Genomic DNA, 14236 nt, shown 5'->3' on the forward strand with positions numbered 1-14236 from the left:
GCCAACATGAAAAAATGCTCAACATCACTAGTCATCAGGGAAATGCAAATTAAAACTACATTGAGATACCACCTCACTCCAGCTAGAGTGCCAAAAATCAAAAAGACAGTGAATAATAAATGCTGACAAGGGTGTGGAGAGAAGGGAACACTCCCTCACTGTTGGTGGGACTGTAAATTAGTACAACCACTATGGAAAACAGTGTGGAGGTTTCTTAAACAACTACAGATAGATCTTCCATATGATCCAGGAATCCCACTTTGGTGTATATACCCAGAGAAATGGAAATCATCATGTCGAAGGGAAATCCGCACTCCCATGTTCATCGCAGCTCTGTTTATAATAGCCAAGACATGGAAGCAACCTAAATGTGCATCGATGGATGATTGTATAAGGAAACTGTGGTATATATACACCATGGAATACTACTGTGCCATAAAATAGAATTTCTCCCATCTGCAACAACATGGATGATCCTGGAGAAACTTATGTTGAGTGAAATAAGCAAAGCACAGAGGGGCAAATACCACATGTACTCACTCATAAGTGGGAGCTAGGAGAGAAAGAAGGAAGGAAAGAAAGTCCACAGTGGTGCGCTGGACTTGCAGAGGGAGAGAACATACCCTGAGATACAGAGCAGAGTGGGGGGGGGGAGAAGGGGAAGGGGGATGGAGATTAGGGATAATTGGGTGGGGGACATGGGGTACAAACACAATTTGTGGTAACGTGCATGCTGCCAGTATGGATTTGGCCTTCACATCTTGGGCACAAGGAGTGCCAATCAGCTTTGTATCTCATGAATATTCATAATCAATAATAAAAAAAAGAATAATGGTGAATAAGAAAGCAATACATTTTCACAGGGGGTTGATATGATTGTTAACTATTTCTCTAGCATAGCATAAAGCATGACAAAGACTGCATTTTTGTAAACTTCTGTAGGTTACATTTCTCCTGATTTAGAGAAAATAATGTATATCACTCCGTTACTGACCAATCCTGGAATGATTGTGGATGATCTCAGTGATTCCTGCATTTAAGTATTCCTGGCACATAAGACAAAAATAAGGAGCTATATCAACCAAGTGCCAGACTATGGACTAGGAGCTTTGGTGCATATTTTCTTATCTAAGAGTTCCAACTGTCCCCTGAGGTCTGCAATCAGTTCTTAGTTAAGAGAAGGTCTAAGCCATGACTTCTCTTTCAAATCACAGGGTCCATTAGATCTTTTCTGACCATAAATGAGAGTTCTAAATTCAGGGATTCTGTCTTAGGTTTAAGACCAAGTTCTTGACCTCTACATCAGTCTTTGTAGGTGGATGCATAGTTTGTTCTACCATGCTGAGTTCTCCTTTCTCAATAACTAACCTGATATTTTAGTTTCTCCTATAATGTTGGATCCTGTTTGCTTTAACTACGTTTCTCCAGAGGTTGGAGTCCAATCCTAATACTCGCTACTGGGTCCAGATCTTTTATTGTTGACTTCCAGCGTATTCGGTCATCAGTCTATTCTAGCCTCTATGATACCAGCCATACCTTTGGAATTGCAACTAGTTATCAGTGGAATAGAAATATTCATAACTCTGTATATTCTCTTAGCAGTGTAATGCATTTGAACATTAACTATGAGATTTGTCATTAAAAAAAAAGAAGTTGGAAAGTACTGGTTTTAGGAATTACTGAGCTAAAGTAGAAACAGAATTAGTCATTTTGTCCTCTAAGTGTGTAAAATCCACAGTCAGAGAGCCCTTTTCATCATTGTATCATGTGCAACCAAAATGGGACCTGACTCAGGTGCCTCTGCCCCACCTTGAAACCGCAGCTCTAAGTGCCACATTCTAATCCTTTCCAGTCTGATTCCAGAGCTTGATTCTAGCCTGATAGCTTCATTTTAGAGCTTAAGCAGCAGTAAAAATAATGTCAAAGATATCAAGATGAGATTAGCTATTACAGAAGTTTCTGGCAGAACAAAGCAAATGGTTAATACATTGAGGCAAAAGAGAGAAAAAATAGGATATGCCTCTTTATACCTCTAAAAAGCATCAAATACATAGAATCAAGGTGACTTAGGGATGGTTCTAGCAAGCCAAACTTGGCAAAAAAAAAAAAAGTTTCATTCAAAAAAAGGATGTGTCAAGGTAAAAAGTATATTATCTGCATCATCTTCCTCAAGATTATCTTAATATACTTAAATTATAGATTTTTTTTCCCCATAGCAATCCCCATAGCAGTTAATGTTCTCATTCCTGACTGTACGAACATATCCAGGTTCAGGCACCAAATCTAAATTTTTTTCCTGTAGTCAAGAAATTGAGGAAATGTGGACAACATAATGCATATTATTTTGATTCTTCTCATCATTATTAAAAGTAAAATTTATACATTTATTAACATAAAAACTCATATTTTACACATTTTGTATTATCAATAATCATTATGAGATAAGATCTGAAATGCATACTAACTGAATATGAAGGTTAGTCTCTATTACAATAAATAATTAAAATTTGAACACAAAATTATGAATTTTTAAAATTTTAATTTATCAATATACAATGTAGTTGATTTTCATGTCTCTTTACCAATTCCTCCTTTTCCCCCTCTCCCTCCCCCACATCAACATTATATCTGTTCACTTGTCTTAACAAGTTCAAGGAATTGTGACTATTGTGTCTTTTACTTCCACCCCATTTATTTGTTTGTATATTTATTTACTTATTTTTATTAGCTCCCACAAATAAGTAAGAATATGCAGTATTTCTCTTTCTATGCCTGACTTATTTCACATATTATAATTTTCTCTAACTCCATCCATATTGCTGTGAATGGTAGTATTCCTTTCTTTTTTTTGTTTTTATAGCAGAGCAGTATTCCATTGTGTAGATATACCACAATTTTCTTATCCACTCATCTGATGATGGGCATTTGGGCTGGTTCCAACTCTTGGCTATTGTAAATAGCACTGCAATAAACACAGGAGCATAGGTATCCCTTCAACATGATGATTTCTATTCCTTTGGGTATATACTCAGCAGTGGAACATCTGTGTCATATGATAGAAATATCTGTAATTGTTTGAGGTACCTCCATACCATTTTCCATAAAGGCTGCACCATTTTGCAGTGCCCCCAACAGTATAGAAGGGTTCCTTTTTCTCCACATCCTCACCAGCACTTATCATTCTCAGTCTCATGGATATTAGTCATCGAAACTGGAGTGAGATGGTATCTCAAAGTGGTTTTGATTTGTATTTCCCAAATGCTGAGTGATGTTGAGCATTTTTCATGTGTCTGTTGGCCATTCATATATCTTCCTTTGAGAATATATAGAATAACAAAAGACCACAAATAGCCAAATGAATCCTGAGCAAACAAAAATAAAGCTGGAGGCATAACACTACCTGACTTTAAACTATACTACAAAGCTATAGTAACCAAAATAGCATGATACTGGTATAAAAACAGACACATGGACCAATGGAGCAGAATAGAGAATTCTGAAATCAACCCATACACTTACAGCCATGTGATCTTTGACAAAGGCACCAAGTCTACACACTGGGGAAGAGATTACCTCTTCAGTAAATGATGCAGTGAAAATTGGACATTCATATGTAAAAGAATAAAACTAGACCCATACCTCTCATCATATACCAAAATCAACTCAAAATGGATTAAAGAATTAAATATACATCCTGAAACAATAAAACTCCTTAAAGAAAACATAGGGGAAACACTCCAGGAAGTAAGATTGGGTACAGACTTTATGAATATGACCCCAAAAGCATGACAACTAAAGGAAAAATAAATAAGTGGGACTACATTAAACTAAAAAGCTTCTGCACAGCAAAAGAAACAAGTCACACAGCAAAAAGACAACCAAAAGAGTGGAAGAAAATATTTGCAAAATATACATCTGAAAAAATTATGAATTTTTTTTTTTTTTGGTGTTTTCTAGAGATTTTTTATTTTTTATTTATTTTATTTTATTTATTTATTTTTAATTTTATTTTGTCGATATACATTGTGGCTGATTATTGCTCCCCATCACCAAAACCTCCCTCCCTTCTCCTTCCCCCCCTCCCCCCCAACGATGTCCTTTCTGTTTGCTTGTCGTATCAACTTCAAGTAATTGTGGTTGTTATATCTTCTTCCCCCCCCACCCCGGTTTTGTGTGTGTGTGTGTGTGTGTGTGTGTGTGTGTGTGTGAATTTATATATTAATTTTTAGCTCCCACCAATAAGTGAAAACATGTGGTATTTTTCTTTCTGTGCCTGACTTGTTTCACTTAATATAATTCTCTCAAGGTCCATCCATGTTGTTGCAAATGGCAGTATTTCATTCGTTTTTATAGCTGAGTAGTATTCCATTGTGTAGATGTACCACATGTTCCGTATCCACTCATCTGATGATGGACATTTGGGCTGGTTCCAACTCTTGGCTATTGTAAAGAATGCTGCGATGAACATTGGGGAACAGGTATACCTTCGACTTGATGATTTCCATTCCTCTGGATATATTCTCAACAGTGGGATAGCTGGGTCGTATGGTAGATCTATCTGCAATAAATGCTGGCGAGGTTGCGGAGAAAAAGGAACTCTCATACATTCTTGGTGGGACTGCAAAATGGTGCAGCCTCTATGGAAAATGGTATGGAGGTTCCTCAAAAAATTATGAATTTTTAATGAAAACAAATCATTTAAATAATGGAGTAGAAAATAATTTATTGAGCAAAAGAAATGTTTTGTATTTTTCAAAAACTGCTTTTATTACACTTTGATAATGGACAGTATATCTTCCCAGTCCTCCAACAAAATGGTTATATAGCAGCTAGCTACAACAGGAAATACTTTTGCAATGTGCTAAACATTCATAAATGGACATCCATAAGGTCTAGAAAGAATTTCTAAATTATGTTTTATATGGTAGTGAACAAAATGCATGTAGCCTATAGAACTCAGAGACATATTACCCTTCTTGAAGAAATATTCTTGAATGTCAATGACTGTTATTTACTAGATTTTATATAGTGATTGTAAAAATATATTTCTATATACAGAGGAAGAGGGAGAAAGAGAGAAAGGGAGAAAGTAAAGAAAGATAAAACATTTTTTGAAAATATACATTATTAATTATCATGTGATTGAATGGGTTTCTCCAGAACATCGTAGAAAAAGGTTGATACTAGAAAATTTTTAGCAGTATGTTTTGTTGAAATCTCACTCACACCCATACTTTCATCTTTGTCTAAAATCTTCAGCTTTTCCCTGAATAATTTTAGTTTAAGTTTCCATAGAGATCAGAAAGTGACTACGTAAGAATGTATTTGCGAATGCCTTTTAAACTGTGTGCCATTAACATGATTTCTGTTTCCACGTCTATTTTACTGTTACCTCTATGTATGTATTTTATTTTTTAAATAATATTTTTCTTAAAACTATGACCTGTGTGTCCCTAGCTAGCTCTCCCTATTTTCTGACACTTCCAAATACGTACAACACTCTCTCACTTATTAGATCTAGTGGGGATCATTGTTTCTTGTCATTAGAAGGTGTGCCATGAATTCAATCTATTGCCACTCAGAATAACATCTTTCTAATCCCTGGTTATGGTCAGAGATCAAGGTGACACATAATACTGTCACACAGTGAAATACAAGAGAAGAATACTGATGTTCAAGTGCGTATTAAAATAACTGCCAAAGTGAACACACACGAACACACAGCTATTAGTCATGTATATGAGAATTATCAAGTTTTCTGTCTCTTTCAGCTAACGTATTTCCAGTAGATCATTTTATATGTGAAATTTTTAAATAACTGCATGCTTTACAAATATAATCTTGAAGAAAATATCATAAATATAATTTCAAAAACTCACAATAGTGGCCAGAAAATATTTTCAGCAAATTGAAGACTACATTTTATTAATAGTTCACAAAAAGGTAGCAGTCTGATAATCTCAAAATTACTGTTGAATTATTTTAGTGTTTGAAATGATTTTTCTTTTAGTTCTAATTTTTTAAATCTCGGATTATAATTTTTATTTATTTATTTTTAATTGAAACATAATTGATTGTACATATCTGTGAGGTACAGTGCTGAATATCAATACCTGTGTGCAATATGTTCATTTCACTTGCATAGCTTGTGGAATCATGTTTAAAGAATCAGAAGCATTTTGTAAACATATTGCATATATATATTATGTAAATATATCTATGTAACATGTATATACAAGAGTACTTCAAAAAGTTCATGGAAATATTTTTATTATCTTTTAATTCTTTTTTTCCTGCAAACTTTTTGAAGCATCCTTGTATATATACATGTATGTATTTACCCATCTGCACGTACATTTTGGAAAATATTTGTTTGTGTATATCTCTGTTATGCCTTGAGTTTTTATTCAAAGCCAATGTTTTTGAATAAGATTATCTGTGGCTTCTTTGTTAAAATCTAACAAAATGTTCTTCATTTTCTGCATGTACAGTCTCCTTAGTAATGCTGATTTCTTTAGCTAGATTCTCTTCTATAAATTATCATTCCAGATGGCATTCCATTGTTACAAAATTCATACTATTCACCTTCTTCTAGGAAAAAATTGTATTTAATAGGAAGTCTGGGCAGTGTTTTTCTACAAGAAGAGAGAGAGGGTGTATCTTGAGGAACAATATTAGGTTTTGCAATTGAATTGTTCTTCTGTGAATTACTTCCTAAAAACTGATGTAAGCAAGTAACTCTTCCAAGTCTCTAAGAACTGCTTTACAACAGGAACCATCTCAATAATTTGCTGAAAATACTTGCACCTCTTCACTCAGGAAGTGAGAACCAAAAGTGGTTATTATCTTTTTCTCCTTTAAGAAACCACCGTCGCCATAGGTCTCCCGTTCATCCAACTCACACCCCAGCCACGTGTGTGTGACCATGTTGAGAAATACTAATACATTCTTGGAAAGAAACATATATCATATATGTTTCTTAAACATATATCATATAACATATATCATATATATATATATATGCCTTTTTTAAATGAGTAAAACATAAAGGTCACTGGAAGCAGGAAAAGACTATTTTACTTATTATGGTCATCTTGTGCCTAGCTCAGGGTCTGACACAGCCTAGAAGCTTGACAAATTTTTACCGGAAGAATTAATAAAAACTGTTTATGGCCTCAGCTTTTGATTGGCAGTCTCTGATTCAACTAAGGAACCTGGACCAATATACTGCACTCTCTGCCTTCTCACTACATCATCCCCATAGCTTTGAAATGTACCTATGAAAGGTACCTTTGAAAGGTACCTCAAAGGCACCTATGTCAGTTTACTGCTGCAGGCAAAAAGGCTTAAGAATTGCGTATATTGTGTTTGGGAAAGACCAAATATGGGGACAAAGGCTTCTTGGAAAATTTGGAGGAAAAAATTCACACAATACTAAGAGCCAAGCAAGAGACCTTTTCAAATAGTCCTGTTGTCACCTGCTTGTTGTGTGATCTTAAGCAAAGGACTTTACCTTTCTGGGAATCCTTCTACAATGTTAAAGGAAGAAGATGGTATATATGTGTAGGTTTCTTTGGGGTTATGTACTCTAATACCTAAACAATTAGTAATACCAAATAGTGGTGAGTGTGCTGAGCCACGGGGAGCCTCATACATTGCTGATGGGATTTTTTAAATGATTCAGCTACTCTGGAAAACATTTTGGCAGTTTCTTATAAAGTTTAACATATATCTACCATAATACCCAGCAATCTCACTCCTACATATCTACCCATGAAAACTTATATCACACGAAAACCTACACACAAGTATTTTTATCAGCTTTGTTTATAATTGTTAGGAATTGGAAACAACCTAGATGTCCATCAGCCAGTAAAGGTATAAACAAACCGTGGTCTACATCTCCAATGGAGTATTAGCAATAAAAAGGAGAAAACAATTGATTTATACAACAAATGGATGAATCTTAAATATATTTTGCTGAGTGAAAGAAGCCATATGCAAAAGGCCATGTATTGCATGATTTTATTTTATGGCACTGAAAAAGGAAAAACTATGGTGAAAAACCTGTCAGTGGTTGCCAGGAGTTAGGAAGTGGAGGATGAAGGTGTCTAGCGGAGGGGGGGCGGTGATTGGGAGGATTTTGAGAGAGAGAACTGTTCTGTATGGAATTGTCATGAACAAATGACTCTGTGCATTTGTTAAAACCCATAGAACTATACCTAATAAAATGTAAATTTTATTGAGTACAAATTTTAAAAAAAATCTGCTGGGATATACAAGAGGGATGGCAAAGGGAAAGTGACAGTATTGTATGTAAGTAAGTAAAAAAGTCTATCTTTTGTCTTATCTTCTAATTCCATTTTTCCACCCACTTTTTGAAGAAGCCTCGTAAATAAATCACTTAATCAGATTAAAAGGGATGGAAACGAAAAAAACTGAAATAATATGCTCTAGTTGGTAAATTTGTTTCTTTCAGGGGTATGGATTAGGAATTGTAAAGCTATTTTATTATGTACTAGAGTTGAACAAATAAGTAAATGCCCTGTAGATAATAAGAGCCAGTTCTCAAACTAGCAGAGAAAGAAATTGTAATAAGAAGAAAGGTGAGGATGAATCCTGAGGTTGAATCCTGAGTTTCTGGACTGAGTGGATGGCATCAATATTGATTCATCTAAAAATATATAAATATATACAAAAATAGCTATGGATATGTGTGTATGCATAAGCATACATATATTTCCTAGCTTTATCCCCTGAATGGGATTAGAATCAGTGAAACCCCTGTAGCAAATTAACACACCTAGTGCCCAGATCTGATTTCTAAACACCATTCTCCAATAAATGAAACCAGGGCCCCTAAAAGAAGTGGTTAGTTTCAGGATTGAGGTGGGAAAATACAAGATGAGCTTGGAGCACCTTCTAATGCCAGAAAGTGAGGAACTAAAGAAAAAAAAAAGAGAAGAAAAGGAAAAAAAAAACAAAGAATGGAGACATATTGAAAGGGCACAGGAACCAAACTGAACGGCCTCTCAATGCCCAGAATGAGAAGAGCATGAGCAAAAAAATAAGTAAGTGTGGTATTTGAGATTAACCCCCTAAAAATTAAAATATAAGCCCATACTAACAAAAATAAATGAATACATAAATAAGCAAGAGGGGGGAATGACGACTCTTCTTTGGAGAAGAATTCCAGTTAATAGATACAGAAGCACTGAGGGAAATACAAAATCACCATTAGAACACCACAGCCAAAAACTGTCACATGCAGGATGCCACAGACAGATGCTAAAATGAGTGGGCAGAAGTTTAAGCTGAAACATGATATTTGCATAGCAGTTCTCCATAGTATTTAGTAATTATAACAGGAAAAATAGTAAGTTATAGTGGAGAATTTTAGCAGACACTACCATAGCCAAGCGATTGAAGTTAATAGTGCCAGTAATATGAGGAGTCTTCGAAAAGTCCAAGGAAAGATTCAAATAATCTTTTAATTCAATTTTCCATGAACTTTTGAAGTACCCTTGTACGTATCAACTTCATGTACTCTCTGATATGATCATGCCCTGAGACAAGCACATCATTTCTGTGGCATTCTTTTCATTAATTTATAGATTCAATCTAATCATAGAGAACACTAGACAAACCCAAATTGAGTTCTCTTCTACGAAATAACTGAACAGTTCTCTTCAAATGTGTCAAGGTCACAACTAAAGATTGCCACAGATGGAAGGAGATGACAGAGGCACGACAATTAAAAACAATGTAAGATCCTAGATTAGACCCGGAACAGAAGAAGGATATTAATGGAAGAATTGGTAAACTCTGAATAAAGCTTGTGCTTTGGTTGATACTATTATATCAAGGCTAATTTCTTAGTTTTGATAAATGTTTTAGAATTATATAAGATATTAACATAGGGGAGGCTGGATAAAGGTAAGTGGAATTCTCTGTACTATTTTTTGCAATTATTTGTAAGTATAAAGTTATCTCAGCATTAAAGAATCAAATTCCTTAATCATTTGACCAGTAGGTTATCAATACTATTCATTCTATGATGTCACCTTGAGAGTTTTTATTATTTAGGACATTTCCTAATTTTCCCCTGTACGTTTTCTGTGATCATAAGGAAATATCAAAATACCTCAAAACATCATGGGTATAATTTTTATATTAGACAAAATTGACTAAGCTATTGTATCAAACAGGCAGCAAAGATTCAGTGGCTTAAAATAACAACAAAGTTTATCTCTCTACCCAGAACAGTGCAGGGCAAGGCTTCTTTGTTAGCAGGCTGCTCTGGTCCACAGGGTGATTCAGAAACCAAGGTTTCTTTCATATTTTTTTCTCCAACATTCTCCAAGGTGTCTTCCTCATATGTTGTCACCATGTTCAACTTGGAACTGGTGGGCAGGGAAAGGAAAATAAGAAGGACATACTGCCTGGTCTCAAGAAATTGTCCTGGAGGTGGCATACATCACTTTAGTTTACATAAACTGAGACAGCTGGCTACATCTAATTGTAAGAAAGTCTGGGAACTGTATCTACTACAATTCTATTACTATGAAAGAATGGAAGAAAAATTTTGGTGATTGGCTACCAGTCTCTGATGCAAGAATAACGAGCATTTTAGGAGATTACAAACTTAACATTTATTGGCCATGTTGATGAACTTCATACATAGAAAGGAATCTTAAAGAAATATGAATAGTGCATAAATATGAATGGCAACAGCTAACATTTGAGTAGTAGTAGATAATATATAACAAATGATTTTTTGAAACATTGTATTTAATTCTGTGAAATAAATATAATAATCCCAATTTACATATGAAGAAATTAAAGAGAGATTGCCTATCTGGTGACCTAGCTGGGATGCAATTCTGAATTTTCTGACACAACATGGGCATTTTTCTTTATAGATTGTTTATGAATACTATCAGTTTAATTGTCAAGAATCTTTTGAAATTGTAAAATAAAACATCCTCACCCCCAAATCATCAAAATCACATTGCTAGAAAAAATTGTATTCTCTGTTCTCAGAGAACTAGGAGTTTAAGAATGAGTCAAATTCTCCTTTGAACTTGACTTAGCCATATTTGTTAAGTTTGTAATGACTGAATGTTTCATTTAGACCAAAAGAGACACCAATTCCAGGCCGTGGTTAAAAGCCCAACCTCGAAGTCTTCTATTATTCCAAGAGTACGTTTCCAAACATTTTATTTCCTTAATTTGTCTCATGCTCTGGTTTTGTCCCAGGCAGGTCTCGTTCAACTCCAAGTTCAAACAAGAGCCTTTCAGTCTCACAGTCTCTCATCTCTCCCCCAATTTGTTTTGGCTGATTGCCTCCCACTGTGGCCACGCTATTTCTCTCACTCACACAGTTGATACCATATGTCAATGCTGTTTGCATAGGAGTGCTTGAAAGGGTAGCGTCGTTAATAGGGAGCTTTGTTAAAGGACAGCAACCCAGAATGAGGAACTTTACAGTCCCTTACCATTCCATGATCCACCTTCTGACTGTGGAGCAGTAAAATAAACCCTGATTTATAACAAGATCCAAAGTAAGTATTCTGATCCTTCTTTCCTTTCTATATAAAATTGGTGTCAAAATTGCAAAATGGCTGTCAAGAATGCTAATCTGATTTTGTATCAGTGGGCAGGTAAATGTCCTGAATGGAGGAGCTGATAGATAACAGCTCACTTTATGGCAGTCAAAGTGTATCAGAATCTTCAGGCTAAATTCATGGTCTCATTCTGTAAAAGGACCATTTATGCCTGTAGAACTGTTGTAGAGGTAAAGGGATTCAAAGGCATTGCACAGAGGAATAACAAGTGAGTGTACTGAGAATGGGGAAGAGGAAACAGCAATTTGAAAAGTTGTCTCCAAATATTTCAAGGGAAATCCTGAAGCGGCCTTCAACGAGGCATCATTTTGTATTACCTAATAGGGAAACCCAAACCTTTTAAGTGGTAATTATTAGGAATGAGATGTTAACTCAACATGAAGAAAAATAGCTGGCAATATAAGAGGTATCTGAAAGAAAAAGAATGGGTATCTCAAGAGTGAGCTAGTTTCTCATCTTTTGGCAGGCTTCAAGCAGGAGAGTTTTTAGTTAAGAAAATAAATTCTGAGCCACACTGCCTGAGTCTGCAACCTGAGGCCCAACCGTTCTTCAGTTTCTGTGCAATAGAAGTGGAATCATAATACTTCATTTATCATAGGTTTGTGATAACTGAGTTTATACGCAGAGCACCTAGATGAATTTTTAGCACGTACAAAATGCTCAATAAATGTTTCTTAGTGTTCTGAAAAAGCAAAAATTGGAGAAAAATCTGGTGAAAATGAAAAAAAAATTATACAGGGATTAGAGAACTGTATTGAGGGTTATAACAAATCTATACAATCCCTTTAATTCTCTTTATGGTCTGCTTTCCACATTATCTTTATTAAATTGCAAAATATTAGAAGACAGAGTCATTTCACATGCCCTCTAAGAGAATGTCAAGTTGAAGCCAGGTAACAAAGAACACCATTTTATAACCAATGTGCATGGCTTATTAGTAGTCTGTGAATGGGTTACAGGTTTAGTTACCAGAGATAACAAAATTAAAAGCAATTTTATAATCATTTAAAATTTATATCAGTTGAAATTATTGCATGTAGCTATTTCAAGCATCAAAATTGATGCAAAAGTTATGATCATTTAGCAAATTTAAGTTTCTCTTAAACTTTTGAGGACATTAGACTTTGTATTTTTATTTTCCAAATTACTGATAAATAAAACAGAAAATATAGTAACATTTCTCATCAAGCCTCACACAGACCCTCTCAAAATCACTTCCAGATTATGGCAGTGTTGTAATTAAAGACAATAATTTTCTGTATATGTCATGATATTAAAATATTTGAGAAGTACTCGATCCCATGCTTTTTAAAAATAATCTGTTCATATATTTATTTAGAAAATAAAATTTTTCACTAAATCCCAATATATAAATTTCCATAAAGCCAAGTTATTCTGGTTGAAACAGTGGCAGAGTTTAGTTTAATTTTCCTCCCAAGGAACACAGTTTAAAAATTATGTTGAAAAAAAAACCACACTGCAGTGAGCTTTCATGACCTACTGTTGGTCAGAAAGCATTTACCTGATGGGTGGAAATTAATCCAAAATGTGAGTTTTTCCTTCTGTTCTTATGACCAAACGATAGTCAACTCTAAACAAATATATATTTTTGTTTGAGGATCACTTTTTGAGTGAGTTATTATGCTTCATCGTAAGTAATATTTATAAGCAAAAATTAATGCATCACTGGTATTTACTGTGGGTTCTATTCTAACATGAAGTCTGGCTCCCAGACCATGTGTAGCAATGTTGCAAAGCTGTGTGGTGGGGTACTCACACGCATCATTGTGAATTTGGCAGGGTTCAAAAAGGCCTTGCATCATTTGTATCAGTCTTGAGTTAAGCATATTTTTAAATGGCTCTTCTTGCTTATGAGTAAATAGATTCTGTTTTTAAACTCTCCTCAACAAAACTTTGCCTAGACTGTGACAATTTATTTTTATTGTAATTGCTTGTCCTTCCTCCATTGGTATGAAAAATGTGAAGGGAGGGTTAAGTGAACAGTGTGTACCTAAATATAATCAAAACAATTTAACAGCCAGTAGTATAATGAAAGAACACTGAAGCTTGAGTCAGAATATTTGACTCCTAGTAGTTAAATTTCTTTAGATAATTCATTTAGTCTCATTGGGTCTATTCTCCCAATTGCCAAAAAAGAGTAATAATATTCCTATTGTGAATCTGTTAAAAACACAGAAATGCTTTCAGCTTAGTAATCTGAGTTGTATCTGTGTGCTAATATTTTAATGATCAGTTTAGTTCTAATATTGTAATCCTGAATTCACAAAAGAGCTACTAAACAGCCATCATATGTAATCTATAATAAAAACTAATGACATGGAAGAGTCTCTCCTTTAATCATTTACTTTTCTCCCAAAATATCCACTGATAAGTGGCTAGCTGTGGTGGTGAAATTTATTGATAAGTACATTCAGCAAAAGACTATAATGACTAGATAGCTGCATTATGTCTGACAGATTTTATTTAACCATTTTAACAAGAAGTTTAGATTTACTACTGAATATGTTTAATTAACTGTGTATAAATCTGTTAAGGCAGATGTAAATAAAATCTAATGGAACCAGTCAAAGGCTAATAAGTGAGTGAAA

Source organism: Cynocephalus volans, chromosome 6 (assembly GCF_027409185.1).
Source record: "Cynocephalus volans isolate mCynVol1 chromosome 6, mCynVol1.pri, whole genome shotgun sequence".
Lineage (NCBI taxonomy): Eukaryota > Metazoa > Chordata > Mammalia > Dermoptera > Cynocephalidae > Cynocephalus > Cynocephalus volans.